Source organism: Rutidosis leptorrhynchoides, chromosome 3 (assembly GCF_046630445.1).
Source record: "Rutidosis leptorrhynchoides isolate AG116_Rl617_1_P2 chromosome 3, CSIRO_AGI_Rlap_v1, whole genome shotgun sequence".
NCBI lineage: Eukaryota > Viridiplantae > Streptophyta > Magnoliopsida > Asterales > Asteraceae > Rutidosis > Rutidosis leptorrhynchoides.
The window spans coordinates 411,738,358-411,751,572 of record NC_092335.1 but is presented as its reverse complement, the minus strand read 5'-3'; positions in this window follow the sequence as shown (position 1 = coordinate 411,751,572).

The following is a 13,215-nucleotide window of genomic DNA, read 5'->3' as shown; positions in this document are numbered from 1 at the left end:
ATTTGACAAAATAAAATTTGTTAGAAACAGATAAATTAACTATGAGAAATTTTGTTAAGAATCCACACTAACTGTTCCTAGCTAACTGTTAATTCCGTATTACATTTTAATCCTCGCAATTTTTTTTACCGTTATTTAATTTCTGTTATTTACTTTACGCATTTTATTTATCGTCATTTAAATTTTGTATTTATTTTACGCACTTTAAATATCGGGACACGTATACCAGGTTTTGACATATCATATCGACGCATATATATATATATATATATATATATATATATATATATATATATATATATATATATATATATATATATATATATATATTATTTGGAATAACCATAAACACTCTATATGCAGTAATGACCGAGTTCTTTATACAGGGTTGAGGTTGATTCTATAATAATATATATACTTTGAGTTGTGATCGAGTCTGAGACATGTACACGGGTCACGATACTTATTAATTAATTCCAATATTATATATGAATTATTAAATTGCTAAATGTGGACTATCAACTGTGGACTGCCAACATTGGACAATTAAAATGAATTAAAATATTGTTTATAACATATGAAACTAAACAATTCTTCAAGTTTGCCACTTGATTTCATCTTAAACCTCATTTGTATCTTGACGATTACAATCTGCGTTTAAACCTTTCATGATTCTTGAAAACACCTCAGTCGATAGGATGAATCGGCCGCGCTTCATCTACGGAAGGAAAGATTTATGCATATAGTCACGCACCTGAGAAACTCTCGGCAACTGGGTAAAAGTTTAACATGTAGCCGCGTCAGATCTTTTAGCATTTATTAGCAAAAATAACTTGCGATCCCTTTTCAAAGTAGCAAATTTTGTCACAGCTCCAGCAAGTCAACTTTGACTTTTCATTCGAAGTAGCCTTACTATAATCCTGATATATATGATTACCCTTTTGATACCGGAGAATCCTTTTATATTCCACCATATTACCAGCAGACGTACCAGCAACCTCGTTACTTCTTAACTTAAATCTCTCTGATAAATCATTATTTATTCATTGAAACCCTATCATATACTCATCCACATCTTGTAACGAGTATTGCCATACCAAATACCGAGAATCAGCAATCATTATTTTGAATCTCGTAACAATTTTACAACAACAGTTATATATATATATATATATATATATATATATATATATAACATGTCTCTCTTATAATTATGATCTTTCATTCTGAAATTTTGAAAAGCACACAGTCTGTGAATTAATGCTCTGAATTTTGAAAAGTTGAATGAAGCAACAAAAACTGTAAACGACCTCAACAGCCAAAAATTGATGATAAAGAACTGTATGTTGGCAAAGCTCAGAAAAAATTTGAAATTGAAAAACTGATTGAGCAAACTACGAAGGAGTCTCTGAACAAATCACAAGGACTAAACTTGTACATTAACAATCCTGATGATTCTGTTTCTGATGAAATCTTTAGTGAATACCTTGCTTCTGACTCTAAACTCTTGCGGACAAATTTTCTTCACCATTCTTCCGATATTAGAAATTCCAAGATATCATCGTATCTTTCATTATAAATATCCTCCATATTTCTGAAGATATTTTCATAACTATTCTTATCTGAAATCATTAATCTCTTAGTGCTATCAGTGTTACATCATATAGAAACTGTTAAGTTTCTATATTCTGTAAACTTTCGAGCTTAAAATATGAATGTTATTGAAGTAATGTTGGGAACTGATGCATGAGTTAGTATAATATAATTACATTTGATCAACGTGATTATATTACAGTAATTCATGCTGAGTTTCTAAAGAAACGTGATGATTCTCAGTACCATCATCATGTGCCATTTACACGACTCTTACATTCTACCCAAGCTTCAAACATAATAAGAACATATCTTCTTGATAGTTTTATCTTTTCGAAGATTTTGGTAATTTGCCAAATCAAGATTTTACCATTACAATTTTCTTCTTAGAACATTAGCAATGTTCATTTTGAAATTCATATCAGTGAATTCTGGACCATTACAAGCTGTGCTTAATCACAAGAAGAGGAAACCAAAGAATGAGAAATCCAAACTACAAATTGGAGTATAAATCGCAGGAAATAGAAGAGAGCATTAACTGCGGATGACAATGATTATAGAAGATAGAAGCAGGGACATCGAGATATGAGGGAAGATATAAAACCCAACAACCAGTCAGAAATTATAAACTGTATATGTCGATAGATATAGCGATATAAAGACACGGGAGAACTAGAAACACTATAAACCCAAGAGTATAGTAGAAGTAAATAGATTCTTCCGACGGTAGATTAAAAAGGAGAATAACAGATATGAAAGTTAAGAGTATATCAAGGATCAGTATGGAATGGAGCATATTGATGAATGTTTTAAAATATGAGTTGAGGGAGAAAGAATAGAAGGTGTAAGTTGTAAGGAAACGAAGGGAGTGGATTTATAGTAAAATATCCGACAGAGCAATCAAAACAGATGATCGCATTTAAAGCGGATCCTGATTTCCTTAATCGCCGAAGAACCAAATCTTATTACGAAGATTTTCTTTAAATCCCATGAATTCCGGAAATCAATCATAATTACGTCATCAGTTAAAATGATTCTACAGTTACTCATTTCACTCTCTTGCGATAGCTTCACTAGTACTCTTCACAAAAATCAAATGGTTTTATCTATATTACTCAATGAAGATAAAACTCTATTTATCAACCCATATTTGTCATGAAAACATTCTTATTGTTATCCATGACGACCTCTATCAAATTTCGGGACGAAATTTCTTTAACGGGTAGGTACTGTGATGACCCGGAAATTTCTGATCAAATTTAAACTTAATCTTTATATGTTTTCGACACGATGAGCAAAATCTGTAATATGGAGTCTCGAAAGTTTTGAAATTTATATTTATGTAATCAATTACCCTATGACCATGCCCGATGATTCACGAACAATTGTGTGTAAATAAAAATATATGTATATATGTACATAATTAAATATAAACAAAAGTATATATAATGATTTGAAATAATAAAATATAAATTGAAACATTAAAATTAAATATGTAAAATAATATACAAGATAATAAGGTTGTTATTAAAAATAAATCTATATAAATATATATGAAATCTGTACATTATATGTATATTGTACTATATACAAAATATGTAAATATTAAATATTCAAATATGTTATTACCTAATATGTAAGTATTACATAATTATACTATGTAATATTAATAGATTAAATTAAATTACAAGTTAGAATATAGTTATTATATAAATATTATTACTTTTAATATAATCATTAATATTAATATCAGGTTTGATACATGCAATTGGATATATTATTATTAATATTATTAGTATTATTATTGTATAATATCATTAATATAAATTTCACTACAATTATTATTATTGAGACATATTATTATTAGTAATTATTGTTATTATTATTATATATATTATTAATTATTATTATTATTATTAGTGTTATTAGCATTGTTATTATTAGTTATCATTGTCATTACTAGTATTATAATTATTATCATTACCATATAAGAATTATAATCATTTTTATCACTATTATTATTATAAGTATCATTAATCATTAATACTAGTATTTTCATTAGTATTAGTATCATTTTAAAATTTATAGAGTTATTATTATTATTATTATTTTCAGTATTTTTAGTAAAAGTTTTATTATTATTAATACCTTTATATTATATTTATAAATTATAAGTATAGATTATATATATATATATATATATATATATATATATATATATATATATATATATATATATATATATATATATATATATATATATATATATATATTATTTTTAAAATCAGAGAAGGAATCAATCTATTTAACATCATTATCAAACTTTATCTCTTGTCTCTAATCAGATTTAGGAAATCGAGTTCTATAGCAGTACAGCCAATAATCTGTTACACATCTACATCTGTTTTAATTTTTTTGTTTTGTGTCTGCTCCATTAACTGATCGACCTCCAATCTTCAGTATCAAACAAAAGTTGATCACATCATCTGTACTACATAATGAGTGGTTATTCATCAACACATATACTCCTATCCATTGCTGTATTTCGGAAATTAAATCAGAAAATATTAACAAAACCAGTCGCACCCTGTTCTTACTTTCATTTTTTCAAATAGAACGATTCCATAAATTATTTCAAATTATGTTAATGCAATTCTGTTCTAAATACCACGTTTAAACTTCCTGGAAGGTTTCAAATCCTAATTTTTTGTATCGAATAAGAATTTTTGAGTCAAACGTTTGAGATTAAAAAGTCAACGAGCTGTTCATCATCAAATTCGTAAACGTATTGAACTTTCTGTTTCAATTGAGGCTTCAGAAGGATTATAGAAGTGATTTAAAGACTTTTTCATGTTGTAACTTGGATCTCAAACGCTGTTAATTTAGAAATCAAAGTTTGGGTTGTTCTTCGTAAGCTTCTACTGTTGCTGCTGTTTTGATTTTCTTTTCTGTTAATTCGAACCACCACTACAGCTCGTTATTATTTCTGTTACAAATCCTAAAATCCTTTCAATGTTTAATCGATGGTGGTTTTGATTTCTGGTTGATTTAACTCTTGAAGAAGATGAAGGAATTAGACAGAAAATAGGAACAGATTAAGTATAATTGGGTATGGGATTTATTCAGAAAGACAGGATCAGAAGAACTGTTAGGAGGGGTGTCGGGTGTGAGAGAGGTCTCGGGTTCGAGTCCCGTCGGGAGCAATTCTTTTTAGAGAAGGGTATACACTTTATTTTTGTTCCATTATTAAAATTATTATTATTATTATTATTATCATTATTCTTATTATTATAATTATTATTATTAACATACATATAAGTATTTTAATTGTTATTATCATATGTATTATTATAAGTATTAGTTATATAATTATTATCATTAGTATTATCATTAATTTGATTATTGCCATTATTATCATTATAAATTATTAGTATTATTATTATTACTAATATTGAAATGATGATGATTATTAGTATTATTATTACTATTAATTATAGTTATTATTAGTAAGTAAACTATTATTATTATTATTAACGTTATATCATTATTATTATTATATTAGTTATTATTATCAACAATATTAGTAATATCATTTAGTATTATTATTATTAATATTATTATTTATAGTATTATTATTATATTATTTTTGCTAGTAATATTATAATTTCAAGAATACATATAGAATATGATTATGAATACAAATTAATATTATAAGAAACTATAGTCATTAGTTTATAAATTAAACACGAAGGATATGATTATTATAACCACGAATATACAGGTTTAATAATATTGTTAGGATTAAAAATATAGAAATTTTGGATATAAATATTATCATGAAAATCAGTAATCTTAACTAAAGTATGTTTTCAAAGAATTATCATAATTAATATTATCCAAGTTATTTTAATACAACTTAGTATTACTATCATTATTAACATTATTATTATCACTTTTATCAATATTATTATAAAATATCATTATTTTTATTAACTTTAGTATTATCAAAATTAATAATTTCATAAACAAATGATCTTCATATAAAAGATACATATATCTAATATACATAACTTAACTATATTAATATTACGATATATAAAATAAATATATATAAATAAAGGAGGAATACTTATTAAATATAACAATTACATCACTAATGATAAAATATAGATTTATTCAGTTACAAGTATATGTTTTAATATATATATATATATATACATAAATGATATAGGTTCGTGAATCCGAGGCCAACCCTGCATTGTTCAGTATTGTCATATGTATTTTTACTACAAAATACAGTAGGGTGAGTTTCATTACTCCCTTTTTAAATGCTTTTGCAATATATATTTTTGGGACTGAGAATACATGTGCTTTTATAAATGTTTTACGGAATAGACACAAGTAATTGAAACTACATTATATGGTTGAATTATCGAAATCGAATATTCCCCTTTTTATTAAGTCTGGTAATCTAAGAATTAGGGAACAGACACCCTAATTGACGCGAAACCTAAAGATAGATCTATCGGGCCCAACAAGCCCCATCCAAAGTACCGGATGCTTTAGTACTTCGAAATTTATATCATGTCTGAAGGAGGATCCCTGAATGATGGGGATATTCTTATATGCATATTGTGAATGTCGGTTACCAGGTGTTCAATCCATATGAATGATATTTTGTCTCTATGCATGGGACGTTTATTTAAGAGAATTGGAAATGAAAATCTTGTAGTCTATTAAAATGATGGAAATGATTATTTATGTTAAAATAATGAACTCACCAACCTTTTGGTTGACACTTGAATGCATGTTTATTCTCAGGTATGAAAGAAATCTTCCGCTATGCATTAGCTCATATTAGAGACATTACTTGGAGTCATTCATGACATATTTCAAAAGACGTTGCATTCGAGTCGTTGAGTTCATCAAGATTATTATTAAGTCAATTATAGTTGGATGTATCATGAAATGGTATGCATGTCGTCAACTTTCAATGAAATGAAAGTTTGTTTTTTAAAAATGAATGCAATGTTTGTAAAATGTATCATATAGAGGTCAAGTACCTCGCGATGTAATCAACTATTGTGAATCGTTTGTAATCGATGTGGACTTCGTCTGGATGGATTAGGAAGGGTTGCTTCAATTCACCCCTGTTTTAATAAGTCTATTAACTATTAATCCATTCCCGTGTCCGGTTAAATGAACGATTATTCGTACATATAAATATCCCGCCCATCGTGTCCGATCGAGTGTATATGGTTATTTATAGGTACGTCCAATTGTAAATCTTTATATTAAATTAACAAACTATCATTTAATTAAACAAATATAAAGCCCATTAATAGCCCATAGTCTAATTTTCACAAGTGTCGTTCTTTTGTCCAAACCCCAATTATGGTACAAAGCCAATTACCCCGTCTTAATATTTTAGCCCAACATCATGATTACTTCGGCTTAAATAAGCATAATAATAACTTAGCTACGAGACATTAAATTAAAAAGGTTGAACATAACTTACAGTGATTAATAATAGCATAGCGTTACACGGACAGAATTTCGACTTATACCCTTACAACATTCGCTAACATACCTTTATTATTAGAATTTAAAATTAAAATTAAAATATATATATATATATATATATATATATATATATATATATATATATATATATATATATATATATATATATATATATATATATATATATATATATATATACGTTAGATTGAGAAGAGGAAAAAGATATATAAAACTGATCACCAAACTGCGAAATTTATAGGATGTGGCCAGCCTCCTACTGCCATGCGATCGCATGGAATTTGTTCTTCCAGGCCATGCGATCGCATGGCCCCTTTTTCCAGCTCACAAGAGCTTGTTTCCTAGCTTGCCGACGTTTATAATATATAATATAATATATATATTAATTTTAAGAATTAATTATATATTATATTATATTATATTCATGTGCATAGTTAACTTGTAATTTTAGGTCCGTTGCGTTGAGCGTTGAGAGTTAACTTTGGTCCCGGTTCCGGATTTTCGAACGTCCTTACGTATAATTTAATATCTTGTACTTTGCGTTTCGCGTCTTGTACTCTTGTAATTTTGAGACGTTTCTTATCAATAATTGGAACCACTTTGATTGTATTTTGTACTTTTGAGCTTTTTGTCATTTGCGTCTTCAATTCGTCGAATCTGTCTTTTGTCTTCACCTTTTATTATTTAAACGAATATCACTTGTAAATAGAACAGTTGCAACTAAAAGCTTGTCTTTCTTGAGGGATAATGCTATTAAATATATGTTCGTTTTTAGCATTATCAAATATTCCCACACTTGAGCGTTGCTTGTCCTCAAGCAATATAGTCTTGAAATAAAAATACTAGAATCACTTCTTTATTCTACACACTTTGTACATCAGTGATTTCTATACGGCGGTATAAACAATGGTAGTAACGATGTGGTTTACAGTCCCACATGACTATAAAATTTAGATCTCTTAAGGAAATTGGATCTTTATGAAAATATTTGATCTTTTGAAAATTAAATCTAGCTTTTATCCTAGATAAGTTTTTCGGAATAACCCTTCATCGGTGTTGCAAAATGTTTTTGTGGGTTTGGTGGGTTTCAGATTTGAAAATTTTAGCTCAAAACTTGCAGTTTTGTGTCACCCACTTGCTAACCTTGTATTGGAAAAGCAACACATCCAGTATACTTGCTCCATATATTACCTTTCGGTAACCTACCGTCCGGTTGTAAAGGAAAGCGTTGAACAAGCAACTGTTAAGGCAATGTCCCCTGACATGCTTTTAATTATGGTCTATAACGTGTCGGATGCAATTACTATCCTTGGTAGGAGCAATAGTAAAGCTCACCCTTATAATTTTTCGGTTTGGCACAAGGTCCTGTCTTCGACCATACTATGCAACCACCGTTCTTACGGTTGACACCCGATTTGGTTCAGGTGACCTAATGAATTCCAGGTGAATTCCTAGGATTTTACATTCAATGGTAATGCACGCATTAAAAATGGGTTTTTCAGAAAACAAATAGGTTTGTAATTTTGATCAAAATATTTTCTCGTTCAAGCTCGAGTTTAGATATCATTGAATTCTATGAGTTTGTAATTCTCAATCTTTAAAGTCAATCTCAAGGATTGAGTAATATCAGGCTTAAAAGCTGATTTTTGATCTTTTAAGGAGATTATCCTTTCTGGGGATCTGATTCATTAGTCTTATCAAGCTAATTTGCACGGCGCCCTCCCCATTTTACGAGACAGACCCTCTCATGGTTAGGATAAGTCTGACCACTTGGCGACCCTGTTTGATGCTGAGGTCCATGGATTTCCAGCTGATTTTCGAGAAAACTTTTCAAGGTTTTTCGTAAACTCTACAACTGGTCTGGACGACAACTTCCTGACCTAAATCAAGAAGCGCGTTTCTTTTATGAAGACTTTACTTCCTTTTAATGATGGAATTGATTCATCGTGTAGATCCATCTTTCTTTCAAATATATTACAAGAAATTGGGTAGAACGGTTAATTTTGTCCAAAACAAAAGTATCCTCAGTTATTTGTACAAAAATATGTGATATATGTTCAAAATAACTTGGTAAATTTTTTCCACACTTGGCTTTTATTTTCCTTTCTTTGCCTTTTTATTGTCCTCTATTCCATTTTAAATGAATTCTAACATTTTGGTTTGTTTCTCAATTTATGTCCTTTCCGAGGTAACAATAATTTCGGTGTTTAACACCTAGTTTTATCGTTCATAAATATGTATAAACATGATTTTGAGTTCATTTAATTGAAAATTTTGAAAAATTTTACTAGAATTGGTAGTCAGCATATAAGACTAGGGCTATTCTTTATTATCAGAGAGCACTAGATTCTAATACAACTACTGCGTTACTAGTATTTTTAATGGTAACCAAGTGTATAAGTTACAAATTTTAAAAATCCGAAAGAATTTAACCCCTTCCCACACTTAAGATCTTGCAATGTCCTCATTTGCAAGAAATCGGTAACAATTTAAATTATTGAGGGTGATTAGCATAGAAAATTGATTAAATTTTACCAAAGTTTCCAAACATATTGGCGTTTGTTTGTTGAATGATAAATGGTGCACATCATTTGTTCATTCCATCTTGTTGTTACATCACATTTGTTTTTCTTTTTATCGTCAAAATTAGTAGCTTTTGCTGAACTTAATGCCAGTCTTTGAAAATGCGCTGTTTTACCCTGTTGTGTACAATTGACAATATACATACATACAAATATAAACATGCATGGTAATTTGAAATGGGACTTAAAATCTCACTTTCAAATCAAATATGAAATATTAGTACAAAATAATAAAATATTAAACAATACATTAATGTATCACAATATCATATGTTTAAACATAAATAAATAAAAATAATAAATAATAAAAATCATAGAAATCACCAACAGGAACTATATCAATCTGGATAGGGGTTCCAGTTCATGTTGTCGTCCGGGTTCCATGGTTGGTGATAGGTGTACTGGTAGGCCTGGTTAGGGTCGTAGAGAGTATATGGTGGTCTCATCTCGGGCTAGTGTGGAGGATAGTAAGCGGGTCGGGTCGGTACGTAGTGATCCTGAGGTGACAGCCGGCTCATAATCTGACGCTGATGATAGTCCCATCTATCATGCTGTCGTTGCCTGGAATGCTCGTAATCATTCCGGGCTTGCCACTGCTCCATCCGACTAAATCTCTCCCCGTTTGTCATATCTACCTCATTTACACGCTGGTAGACGTCAGTCATAGCCTCCCTAATGACATCCCTAATGTCATCCGCTTCCTCCATTTCCTCATCTGAAACTCTCTCTACCTGAGGATGACTACCTTCATAGGGTACTGGCTGGTTGCGTCTGCTCTTTAATACCTTAGCACCCTGATAGACCTTCAATCCTAAAGGCTCAACCTATTCCCTACATTCCAAAAGTGGACCCCCTTGATCCCTATCTACACCTAAATACTCTCCAATGAGAGTAACAAAAATACCTCCTCCTATTATCCCCCCTTCCTGTATTCCTTCCACCATTTTTGATAAATAAAAACCAACACAGTAAGGGATATTAACAAAGCTTCTTGGGTCTCGAATATACTTTAGGTAAAATAAATCATGTAAGGTCATTTTCTCTTTATTGTGACCTCTCTGTGTAATCGAGTTAGCCAGAAATCTATGAATTATACGAAGTTCGGCTTTGTTAATATGTAAGTAGGAGTGTTTTCCTCCCAGCGTAAACATTATAGTTTGACATACGCCTCCAGACGGTGTTCGCGTCAAAATTCCTATCTACCCTTTCACCACGATAAATCAAATTCATACAATTGGGTAGTAGTAAATCACCAGGAGTATATATCTGTAAAGCCCTGGCCATGTCCAGCATGGACATCCTGTACATCCTACGGCCAAGTATAAATCTAAGAATACTTCTATCATCTAATCTATCTACATCTACATTTAACGCTATAGTACTCATAAGCTCAATACACCATTCCTTATATACAGGTCTACGAATGGTGAATAGATGTTCCCAATCGGTAAGAGAAGAACTGCCATACCTTTGGATCAGATGCTCCCTAACTGAGTTAGCTAGTTGGACCCTTTCCAAAGGATCCCAATCGATTACCCTTGGCACTTCTATATTTTTTGGTAGTAGTTTGAATTTGTTACTTTGATATGCCGGGTAATCCCTCCAGCTTCTATCGAATCTCAGATTAGGATGCAACGTGTGTTCAGGAATTGTTGGATATTCTACTGGTGGATGCATCGGAAATACTGTGAAGGCATCCACAAATTGTAGCGGATCATAATAAGGTATGTGTTGATCAGGCTGTTGTTGTGGTTCCTGTTGTGGTTCTTGTTCAGGTTCATATTGCATTTCTGGCTCAGATTCCGGTTGTGGTTGTCTAGATGATGATGATGAACCTCCAGTTTCAGTATTAGTAAATCTCTGCAAAACACATTAAACACAAAATTTGTGCATCCAAATATGCATTAGTGTTAGCAAAATAACAAATTAAAACAATCATAATGACATGTTTAATCAAAATTAAACTTATACACATTTTCACAATTTTAACAATTCTACACTTTTTCAAATAAGCATATATGAAAATGTTTACAAAGTTCATAAGCATTCAATTCAAATATCATGTTAAAACAACCATTACTAGCAATTAAACAAGTTTCAAATGGCAATTATATCAAATTAATCAAGTTCATGAATTTTAGACTTAATAAGTCCACTTTAATCTCAAAAATCATGTTTAGGATCAATGTTTGGATCATTTAGCTACCTAAACATGTTACACTACTTAATTTAGCAATAATTCATGACAAAAATTGGCCATAACCTGTTTATATCAAAAAGCCCCAAATTGCTCAAGAACACAAACCCTAGATTCCTAAAAATTTTGAAGTTTTTGGCTTCAAATCATATTAAATAGCATCAATCTAGGTTATACATGCATAAAATACTAACAATTTAACTCTAATTACACTAGAAATTAACAAAATCAAATTAGGTATAATATTGGTAAATATCACAAAAATTAGGAATTTTAAGAGTTTAAGGGAGTAATTTTTACCTTTTTGTTGAAAAATCCGAACCTAGGTATGATTATAGCGGATTGTAGGACGAAATTTGGTGAATTTTGGTGAAAAAATGGCGATTTTAGGAGTGTATATGTGTGTATGAATTATGTATGTATGTTCGTGTGTGTGTTGGTGTTTGAAGTGAGGCAGAGAGCAGAACTCGCTGGCCTTTTCTTTCTGTCCAGAATTCCAGCCTCATGCGACCCCATGAGGTTTGTGATGGAACCCCATGCGATGGCATGGGGCCTGTATATTTTTTTTATTATTTTAAAAACCATTCGGATTCCATTCTCGAGAACTATACGAAAACAGAATATCTAACTCTAGCAGAAATACATATTATCCTTTAAAGACTTGATTCTCCCCACACTTAGTTAGCTGTGGTGTTGAAATTGTGATTAACTTCATTGTCAACTTCCATCGGACTATCTATGTAATGTTTAACTCTGTGGCCATTAACTTTAAATTCAATCCCATTTGAATTTATTAATTCTACTGTTCCGTACGGAAAAACTCTTTTGACTATAAATGGTCCAGACCATCTTGATTTCAATTTTCCAGGAAATAGCTTGAATCGTGAATTGAAAAGAAGAACTCTATCTCCTTCTTTAAATTCTTTTGAACTTCTGATTCTTTTATCATGCCATTTCTTAGTTCTTTCCTTATAGACTAACGAATTTTCGTATGCTTCATGTCTCAATTCTTCTAATTCGTTTAGTTGGCTTAACCGTAGACGTCCAGCTTCATGTAAATCAAGATTACATGTCTTCAAAGCCCAAAATGCTTTGTGTTCAATTTCTACTGGAAGATGACATGCTTTTCCGTAAACGAGTTTAAAAGGTGTGGTTCCAATTGGAGTTTTGTAGGCTGTTCTAAAAGCCCAGAGTGCATCCTCCAATTTCATGGACCATTCCTTCAGATTTGATCCTACGGTTTTCTCTAGAATACGTTTTAAAGCTCGGTTGGTATTTTCAACTTGTCCACTTGTTTGTGGA